The following is a 10,840-nucleotide window of genomic DNA, read 5'->3' on the forward strand; positions in this document are numbered from 1 at the left end:
GAATCTTTTTAGTTTGATGTAATTCACCTGTTTATTTTTGCTTTCATTGCCTTTGTTTTGGGGTCAATTTAAAAAATTCTTTGTCAAAACCTGTGTTACATTGCTTACCCCAACATTTTCTTCTAGGAGCTTTACAGTTTCAGGCCTTATGTTTAATCTTTATACATTTTGAATTGACTTGGGCATATGGTGTAATAGGCTATCCTTTCCTCGTGGTGTTTTCTTGATTGTTGTTTTCCTTGCTTGCAGGTGGTCTTCCCAACCCAGGGACCCAACACACACCTCCTGCAAGTCTCCTGCATTGCAGGGGAATTCTTTGCTGCTGAGCTACCAGGAAACACTCATTGCATGTTCTTGGAGCTCTTGTCAAATAGGTGAGCATATTTGTGTGGGTTTGGCCTTCCCAGGTGGCACTAGTGCTAAGACACAGGTTGAATCCCTGGGTTGGGAAGATCCCCTGGAGGAGGGCACGGCAGTGCACTCCAATATTCTTGCCTGGAAAATCCCATGGACAGAGGAGCCTGGTGGGCTACTGCCCATAGGGTTGCAAAGAGTTGGACATGACTGAAGTGACTTAGCATGCACGCACGCATGCATGCACATGTGGGTTTATTTCTGGGATCTATATGTTGTTTCAAAGGTCTGTGTATCTGTTCTTATGCCAGAATCATACTGTTTTGATTACTATATCTCTGTGATATAATGAAACCAGGAAGCACGATGCCTCCAGGACTGTAATTTGTGGAGTGGTTCATCACAGGGTAAAAACAATCGGTTATAAGCTAAATAAATTCTAGGGATCTAACATACAGCATGTTGAATATAAATTTAAGACATTGTATGGTATACTGGAGACTTGATGAGGGAGTAGATCTTAGTTTTATCCCATACCCCACCTCCTAAAATCCATTAGCTATGTGAGGTAATATGTGTATGAGTTAGCCTGCGGTAATCATTTAACAATGTATGCGTATATCACATCACATTGTTCAAGTTAAATATACAAATTTTATTTACAAATTATACTGCAATAAAGTAGGAGGGGATGGGAGGAATGCATATCCTGTTCACACTGAAAAATTGATACAGGGACTACCCTTGTGGCTCTGTGGTAAAGAATCTGCCTGCCAGTTCAGAGGACACGGGTTTGATCCCAGGTCCGGGAAGATCCCACATACTGTGGAGCAATTAAACCGGTGTGTCACAACTGCTGAGCCCGAGCCCTAGAGCCCATGTTCTGCAATGATTGAAGCCGTCGTAATGAGAAGCCCTTCCACTGCACCCAGCCCCTGTTCTTCACAACTACAGAAAAGCCTGCGCAGCAAAATAGACCCAGCATCGTTTAAAAAAACAAATGCTAAAAGTAGTCCTTCAGGCTGAAGTGAAACAACAGTGGGCACCTATTTGGAGGAATGTGAAGAAATAAACCACAAAGGCCAAGGTAACTGCACAGATAAATGCAAAAGCCCGTATTCCTGCACTTTGGGTTTGTAACTCCTCTTTTCAAAAAATACTCACTTCTTAATGGCTGCATTGGGTCTTCATTACAACACGATCTTCATTGCATCGTGAGGGCCTCTCTCCAGTTGTGGCACACGGGCTCCAGAGCATGCGGGCTCACGAGTTGTGGCCCCAAGGTTTAGTTGACCCACCACATGTGGCATCTTAGATACGCGTTCAGGGTTTGAACCCACATCCCCTGAATTGGAAGACGGATTCTAAACCACTGGACCACCAGGGAAATCCCTGTAACTTCTATTTATCTTCTCCTCTTTTTGTATTTTGATTTAAAATAAAAATGTATAAAGCAGTAACCATAAATCTATAAATAGGAACCATATGAAAACATGCCATTTATCACAATAAATAGAGGAATGTGGCAGAGCTGGGAGGGAACAGAGTTTAAAATACTATGAAAACTATCTCAGTATTAATACAAACCTGACTTTTTTAAAGGTAAGATAATAATTATAATTCACAGCATAACACCCCCCCAAAAAAAAACCCACAAATTTAAAAACTCCAGACTTAAAAAATATTTAAAAAGTAAAGAAAAAGAGTGATAGTCACTTTGTGCAAGAGAAAATTTCAATTAATCACAGAAAAAGACAGTAATTGAGGAGTGATGGAACAAAAATGGGCTGACATGTGGAAAGTTAGAAAATGTTAGGGAAAATCTTTCCTTGGAAATAATCTCTGCAATGCTGCTGCTGCTAAGTCACTTCAGTCGTGTCCGACTCTGTGCGACCCCATAGACGGCAGCCCACCAGGCTCCTCTGTCCCTGGGATTCTCCAGGCAAGAATACTGGAGTGGCTTGCCATTTCCTTCTCCAATGCATGCATGCATGCTAAGTCGCTTCAGCCGTGTCCGACTCTGTGTGACCCCATGGGCGGCAGCCCACCAGGCTCCTCTGTCCCTGGGATTCTCCAGGCAAGAATACTGGAGTGGGTTGCCATTTCCTTCCCCAAATCTCTGCAGTACCAACAGATAAAACTATTTAATGAAAAGGCAGATTGGCAAAGAGGATTAACAATAAATGTAACCCAGTATATGTTATCTATTAATATAAGAGTCTTGTCTTAGATTCAAAAAGAGTTTGAAAACAAAAGGGTAGAAATGGTATCCATGCAAATTGTCCCAAAGTGGGAGTTGCAGTGGCTATACTGGTATTAGATGAAACAGATTTTAACAGACCCTCTTTTTTTTTCAACAGAATATCAACAGATTTCTATATTAATAAAAAATCAGTACATAAAGGAGATGTATGAGCTATATATCCATAAGGTCCTGCTGGGTCCTCCCAAAATATATGAAACAAAAAGTGACAGAACTGAATGGAGTACATAGTTCTAAATAGTCCTTGGAGACTTCAACACTCCATTTTCAGTGAGGGACAGGCACATAGAAGACCAATAATGAGATCAAGGAACGGAACAGCTAGACCTGACTAACATCTGTAGAGCACACAGCCAAGAAAGCAAATGTGTTTGGAAAGCAACACAGGGAAGCCGCAAGGCTTCCCTTGTGGCTCAGCTGGTAAAGAATCTTCCTGCAGTGCGGGAGACCTGGGTTCGATCCCTGGGTTGGGACGATCCCCTGGAGAAGGGAAAGGCTACCCACTCCAGTATTCTGGCCTGGAGAATTTCAAGGACTGTATAGTCCATGGGGTCGCAAAGAGTTGGACATGACTGAGTGGCTTTCACTTGGAAAGCAACAGCAAAGGAGACGGGAAAGTTTGCTACCCTTGCTTGAAATGGGCACACTTGAGAAGCAACCAGGATGATTGCCCCATGATCCAGCCCCTACTGCACCCCATGATCCATCTTCAGTGACCACCCTACTATACTGGATTTCTTATCCCCAAAGACTCCAGGCCGGCTCCTGGAAAGTGGGAATCAAAAGCGCAACAGTTATGAAGCTGTGTCATCAGCACCCCCTGTCACTATCGGCTGAACACTCCCTAGACTTCCACTCTATGGATTCATTGATGATCCCCAGCCTCAGACTGCATCCTTGGAGGTGCCAGGCAAAGGGGGCAGAACAGCCCACCTCAGGCCAGGATACAGTCAATTCACCATAGTTCCCTCCTCAGGCGCTAGAACAACAAGCTAGGGTGGGAGGAGACGGCCGAGGTCGAGAGGCAACAGAACAGGTACAAGCCAAAGCACAATCCAGGCACGTTTGGCAGCTCCAGCCCAGGTCACCACCACCTTAAACTAACAAAACTTTTAGTTAGCAAAAGAGAAGCGAGTTAAAGCTGTTCAGGCTTCCCAGGTCGTGGCTGGGCCATCCTGTTGTGACACCAAAAGTTCTGTTTATCTCCCATCTACCCTACTCATGAAGGAGGGATCCCCTACCCTAAGAAGTCTGAGATGGCCAAGCACACGACACTGACAGACGGACAGCTGTGAGTCTCAGGTCCTCACAGCCTGGTGGACAACAGGGAATGCCATGCAGGACAATGGGGGAGTGAGGCTCTGGAGTAGAGTTAAGCGGCAGGGACCGTGGGAAATAGATAAAGAGGATGGGGCACACCAGGGTTCCCACACGAGGAGATCGTTGTCCTGTAGGAATCATTGCACTGCCTGGCAGGGAAGTAAAGCTTGGTGGCTGGAAGAATGGGCAGAGTGCAGCGAGTCTGGCTGATAGGAGAGAATCAGCTGGGTGGGGTAGTTTTCCCACAGGGAGGGGGACATTGCAGGTGAGAGCAGGAGAAAGCACAGTTGGGCCAGTGGGGTATTTGAGGCTCAAAGGCATCAAGGCAGCTTAGAAAATTTGAGGTCTTAATATACAGATGGGAAGCCTATGTAAAAAGGTCTACAGATGAAAAGCAATCCTTTTCAAAATGCCAGTGACCTATTTTGCAGAAAAAAAAAAGCTGGTCCTAGAATTTATGTGGAATTGCAAGAGACCAGGAATAGCTAAGACAATCTTGAAAGAGAAAGTTGGAGTAGTCCACTACCCTGTATCAGAACTTGCCATGGGAACAGTAATCAAGACAGTGTGGTACTGAGATAATGATAGACACACAGATCAATGGAATGGAACAGCGTGGCCAGAAATAAACCCAGATACCTCCCCTCAATTGATTTTCTGCAGGGATGTCAGATCATTAATTGGTGAGAAGTGCAAGTCTTGTCCCCAGAGTGGTACGAGGACAGCAGGGTATCCACATGCAATAGAATGAAGTTGGACTCCTACATTGCACCAAACACAGACATTAAAGTGACCCTCTGTACAGCACATAGCGTTCAGCCACAAAAAGGAATGAGGTCCCAAATGAAACTCAGAATCATCATGCCAAGTGAGAGAGGCCAGGCAAAAAAGGTCACATACTGTACAATTTCATTTGTAGCAACTATCCAGGAAAGGTAAGTCCGTAGAGACAGAGAGCAGATTATTGGTTTTCAGAGCTTGGTTGCAGTGAGGGGGAAATGGAGAAGGACTGATTACTTACTGGGCATGGGGTTTCCTTTTGGAGTGATAATTTATTTGGACACAACAGAGGGGATGGCTGAACTACATTGTGAATGGACTAAATGCCTGTGAAGTATACCCTTTAAAAAGGTGACATTTACCACAATAGCATACTAATGTTTTTTAAAGATAACAAGTGCTTATTGGCTTAGACTTCTACAAATAGATTGGGAATTGACTTCAACATCTGCTAAAATGCGTCCTTCAGGAAAGTTTTTTGACCTTAATACTGGGGCACGAAATAGAGGAAACTTGAGGATAACACTAAATTTTTAAAAGATGTCCCTACAGTGTTAAGGGAGCTACTGAAGTTAGCCAATAGGTATATTTTCCTTAACCATCTTATCACTGCGGTGTTTCAGTTCTCCAGACCATAGCAGCCATTGTCATTAAATATCCTACAGTGGGCATAGGCGCTCTGACATATAGCTCATAAAGTTAAATTGAGTCTTTGCCACTTATAAATGGGCTTGACAACATGGGACCAGATGGACTATCCTCACTGAAAACATTGTTTATGAGTGAAGGTAAAATAAAACAAGGCTGATATAAAGCAAGAAACCCATATTACATATGTTCTCTGTAGGGAAGGGGTAATTATCCCCACTGTTTTTCGATTCACTTCTCCAATATGCCCAGTTCTCGAGCCATGGAAAACGAATGGCACCTCTGGATGGATTATCCCAGCCCTTTTTTCTTAATATATATGTATTTCTTGAAGTCCAGTTGACTTACAGTGTTTTAGGTGCAGAGCAAGCTGATTCAGTTACACACATATATTATTTTTCAAATTATTTTCTTTTATAGGTTATACTAGACATTGACTATAGTTCCCTGTGCTTTATATAGTAAACCTTTGTTGCATATCTATTTTTTAAAATTAGAAATCTATCGTTGTATTCATGCTAAGTGAAACAAATGGAATCAAAATATAACAAATTTTTTAGTTAGGCAAACACTCGTAAGTTTTCTAAAATAGATATACATACTATGTATATGTGTATACACACACACAAAAGCTTTTCTACTATGCTTGCTAAAGGCTTGAGAAAGAGCATCAGAAAGAGAGATGGAAAAATTGGAAAACATAAACTAAATGAAATGGGGGCACTGAATACGAAATAGAAAAAGTGAAACAAACTAGATAAAAGTAAAAGATCATCCTATAGTCTAGTTGTTTTTAAACATGTAGCTCATTAGAAACATATCTGTAGCTTTGGATAAAAAAAGCTATTGCCTGGGCATTTGTATTTTTCAAAAAAAATCCCAGAAAATTCTGGATTTGAAACAGTGATTACAGGTTTTTCTATTAAATGGTAGTGTTTGTGATATCAGTTCAGTTCAGTTGAGTTCAGTCGCTCAGTCCTGTCCACCTCTTTGCCACCCCATGGACTGCAGCACCCCAGGCTTCCCTGTCCATCACCAACTCCCTGAGCCTGCTCAAACTCATGTCCATCGAGTCGGTGATGCCATCCAACCATCTCATCCTCTGTCGTCCCCTTCTCCCCCTGCCTTCAATTTTTCCCAGCATCAGGGTCTTTTCCAATTAGTCGACTCTTTGCATCAGGTAGCCAAAGTATTGGAGTTTCAGCTTCAGCATCAGTCCTTCCAGTGAATATTCAGGACTGATTCCCTTTAGGACTGACTGGTTGGATCTCCTTGCCGTCCAAGGGACTCTCAAGAGTCTTCTCCAACACCACAGTTCAAAAGCATCAGTTCTTTGGCGCTCAGCTTTCTTTATGGTCCAACTCTCACATCCGTATATGATTACTGGAAGGACCATAGCTTTGACTAGACGGACCTTTGTCGGCAAAGGCATGTCTGCTTTTTAATATGCTGTCTAGGTTGGGCACAGCGTTTCTTCCAAGGAGCAAGCGTCTTTTAATTTCATGGCTGCAGCCACCATCTGCAGTGATCTTGGAGCCCAAGAAAATAAAGTCTGTCACTGTTTCCATTGCTTCCCCATCTATTTGCCATGAAGTGATGGGACCGGATGCCATCATCTTTGTTTTCTGAATGTTGAGTTTCAAGCCAACTTTTTCACTCTCTTCTTTCACTTTCATCAAGCACCTCTTTTGTTCTTCTTCACTTTCTGACACAAGGGTGATGTCATCTGTGTATCTGAGGTTATTGATATTTCTCCCAGCAATCTTGCTTACAGCTTGTGCTTCATCCAGCCCGGCATTTCGCATGATGTACTCTGCTTCCCTCAGTGGCTCAGTGGTAAAGAATCCGCCTGCCAGTGCAGGAGATGCAAGAGACCTGGGTTCAGTCCCTGGGTCGGGAAGATCCCCTGGAGAAAGAAATGGCAACCCACTCCGATATTCTTGCCTGGGAAAATCCCATGGACAGAGGAGCCTGGCAGGCTACAGTCCACGGGGTCACAAATGAGTCGGGCACGACTTAGTGACTAAACAACAACAACAACTCTGCATATCAGTTAAATAAGCAGGGTGACAATATATAGCCTTGACGTACTCCTTTCCCAATGTGGAACCAGTCTGTTGTTCCACGTCCGGTTCTAACTGTTGCTTCTTGACCTGCACACAGATTTCTCAGGAGGCAGATAAGGTGGTCTGGTATTCCCATCTCTTGAAGAATTTTCCACAGATTGTTGGGATCCACACAGCCAAAGGCTTTGGCGTGGTCAATAAAGCAGATTTTTTTTAGGAACTCTCTTGCTTTTTCTCGGATCCCACGGATGTTGGCAATTTGATCTCTGGTTCCTCTTGCCTTTTTTTGGTGACACAGAATTCTATTATTTTTCTGTTGACCAATCATGACACAATGGTATTAAGTGAATAATAGTTACATACTCACAATAGTAAAAGATGTTTATCAGGTTTCACAATCAATAGCCAGACAAAAAATAAAAGGAAATTACAGTTGCAAGCCATAATGGGAGCACGATTAATCTAACAATATAAAATGATTACGTACAATTTGGGGGCTAAGCAGACTGATGGGGTAAGTGGAAGTGCATGCACGCATGTTTTCATCCACCCAGCCAGTCTATGTCTTTTGGTTGGTGCATTTTACCCGTTTACACTTAAGGTAATTATCGACATATGTGATCCTATTACTATTTTCTTAGTTGCTTTGGGTTTATTTTCTGTAGGTCTTTTCATTCTCTTAGCTTTTGCTTGTGCAGAAAGCTTTTGATTTCTCCATCAAATCTGAATGAGGATCTTGGCAGGGTAGAGTATTCTTGGTTGGAGTTTCTTCCTTTCCATCACTTTAAATATGTCATGCCAGTCCCTTCTGACTTGCAGAGTTTCTGTTGAGAAATCATCTAATAACCTGATGGGGGTTCCCTCGTGTGTTATTTGTCATTTTCCCCTTGTGCTTTTAATATTTTATCTTTGGTCTTTAATTTTTGTCAGTTTGATTACTAGGTGTATTGGTGGATACAGTCACCAATATACCTTCTTGGGTTTATCCTCCTTGAATAAACCTCCTTGGGTTTATCCTGCCTGGGGCTCTCTGCCCTTCCTGGACTCGGCTGACTCTTTCCTTTCCCATGTTAGGGAAGTTTTCAGCTATTATCTCCTCAAGTATTTTCTTGAGTCCTTTCTGTCTCTCTCTTCTCCTTCTGGGACCCCTTTGGTGCATTTAATATTGTCCCAGAAGTTTCTTACGCTGTCTTCATTTTTTTTTTTTGCATTATTTTTCTATATTCTGTTTCGCAGCCGTGATTTCCACCATTCTGTCCTCCAGGTCCCTTATCCATTCTTCTGCCTCAGTTATTCTGCTATTGATTTCTTCTAGTGTTTTGTTCATCTCAGTTTGTTCTTTACTTCTTCTAGGTCTCTGGTAAAGTATTCTTGCATCTTCTCCATTGTTTATCTTCTCGCTTCTTCTGCATGCCCTCTGGTGGATGAGGCTAAGAGGCTTCCGTAAGCTTTCTGATGGGAAGGACAGGGTGGGGAAAACTGGGTCTCGTTTTGGTGGGCAGGGCCTTGGTCAGTAAATCTTTAATTCAGTTGTCTGCAAATGGGTGGGGTTATACTCCCTTCTTGTTAGTGTCTTGGCCTGAGGCATCCCACCAGGGCTGGGATCTATGGGCTCTGTGGTACGGTTAATGGCAAGTCCAAGAGGACTTACTCAACGGGGACCTTCCAGGACTGCTGCTGCCAGTGTCCCCGTCCCTGCCATGAGCCCTTGCTGACCCAGGCCTCCACAGGTGACCCTCCAACAGTAGCACGTAGCTTTGCATCAGTCTCCTCTGGGGTCACTGCTCCTTTCCCTTGGGTCGTGGTGCGTGCAAGATTCCGTTTGTGCCCTCCACGAGTGGAGTCTCTGTTTCCTCTAGTCCTGTGCAAGTGCTATAATCAAAGCCCGCTGGCCTTCAAGGTCAGATTCCCTGGGGATTCCCAGCCCCTTTATCAAATTCCCAGGTTGGGAAGCCTGATGTGGGGCTCAGAACTTTCGCAACAGTGAGAGAACTTCTTGAGTATCATTGTTCTCCAGTTTGTGGGTTGCCCAGCCGGTGGGTACGGGATTTGATTTTATCGTGATTGCACCCTTCCTACCATCTCACTGGAGCTTCTCCTTTGTCTTTGGACGTGGGGTATCTCTTTTTGGAAGTTTCCAGCATCCTCCTGTCGATGGTTGTTCAGCAGGTAGTTGCAATTCTGGTGCTCTCACGGGAGGAGATGAGCACATATCCTTCTACTCGCCCATCATCTGGGGTGTGAGGTGGCTAAGCAGTTCAAAATATGAATTTGGGAGGGGTGTGTGTAACTGTTTAGTGCAGAGCAGGTGCTTAGTGCAGTCTTGAAATAAGTCACTCTCTCTTCATGTCATGGAGCCTTGAAGTGAATTGGGGGAGCCCTGATGAAACAGGGTTCAGTCCAATTTTTACTGCTTCTTCCACTCTCCATTCTCATCGGCATCCATGTCAACGTTGTATGCTCTTACTAAGTAGCTTTAGTAACATTAAAACTACCAAATTCTCTTTCTGTCTCTCACAGGAGGTTTTAAACAGTTGCTGATATTTGATCTATACACCTTCGCTTTTTCTCTCTTTTTTGAAAAACTGTATCTCTGCTGGTGTGAGTTGTCCCAGCGGGGCAACTGGGCACCACATCCAGGTTCCCATACACCAGGGCACGCCCGCTCCCCCATATGGACACTGTAATTTTGCTTTTGCAATGATGGAATGAAAAGGAAGGGACTCCTGTGGGCTTACAGTGTGACCTGGGCCTGTCAGGCCTCCAGGGAAGCTGAGGGCCTTGACCACTCACTGGATGGCGATCATGCCAATCCTTCAGTTCAGTTCAGTTCAGTCGCTCAGTCGTGTCCGACTCTCCGCGACCCCATGAATCACAGCACGCCAGGCCTCCCTGTCCATCACCTTGACCCCTGGCAAATGAGCTTAGAGCTGGCTCTGGAGGAAGTGGTCCCCGGTTGACCCTTCAAGCTCCACCTACCGTCGCCAGCCCTTCAGGGTCTTTCCCGCCTGTCCGCCACCATCTCAGCCTCGATCTTGGTGGGCGGGTCTGCGGGCCGCCCCCTTGCCATTCCTGTAGCGGGGTGTACACCAGCACCTTCACAGACTCCTGTTCCCTGTGCAGCTGACATCTCTGCCGCCCCCGCCCCGCCCAGCTCCTGCCCGCCCCACCCTCCCCGCCCCGCCCCACCCTCCCCGCCCCGCCCCGCCCTCCCCGCCCCGCCCCGCCCTCCCCGCCCCGCCCCGCCCCGCCCTCCCCGCCCCGCCCCGCCCCGCCCTCCCCGCCCCGCCCCGCCCCGCCCTCCCCTCCCCTCCCCGCCCCGCCCCACCCTCCCCGCCCCGCCCCGTCCCGCCCCACCCTCCCGCCCAACCCCGCCCCACCCTCCCGCCCCGCCCCGCCCAGCTCCTCC

Source organism: Moschus berezovskii, chromosome X (genome assembly GCF_049115385.1).
Source record: "Moschus berezovskii isolate FMDL1 chromosome X, NW_MosBer_1.0, whole genome shotgun sequence".
NCBI classification, from domain to species: domain Eukaryota; kingdom Metazoa; phylum Chordata; class Mammalia; order Artiodactyla; family Moschidae; genus Moschus; species Moschus berezovskii.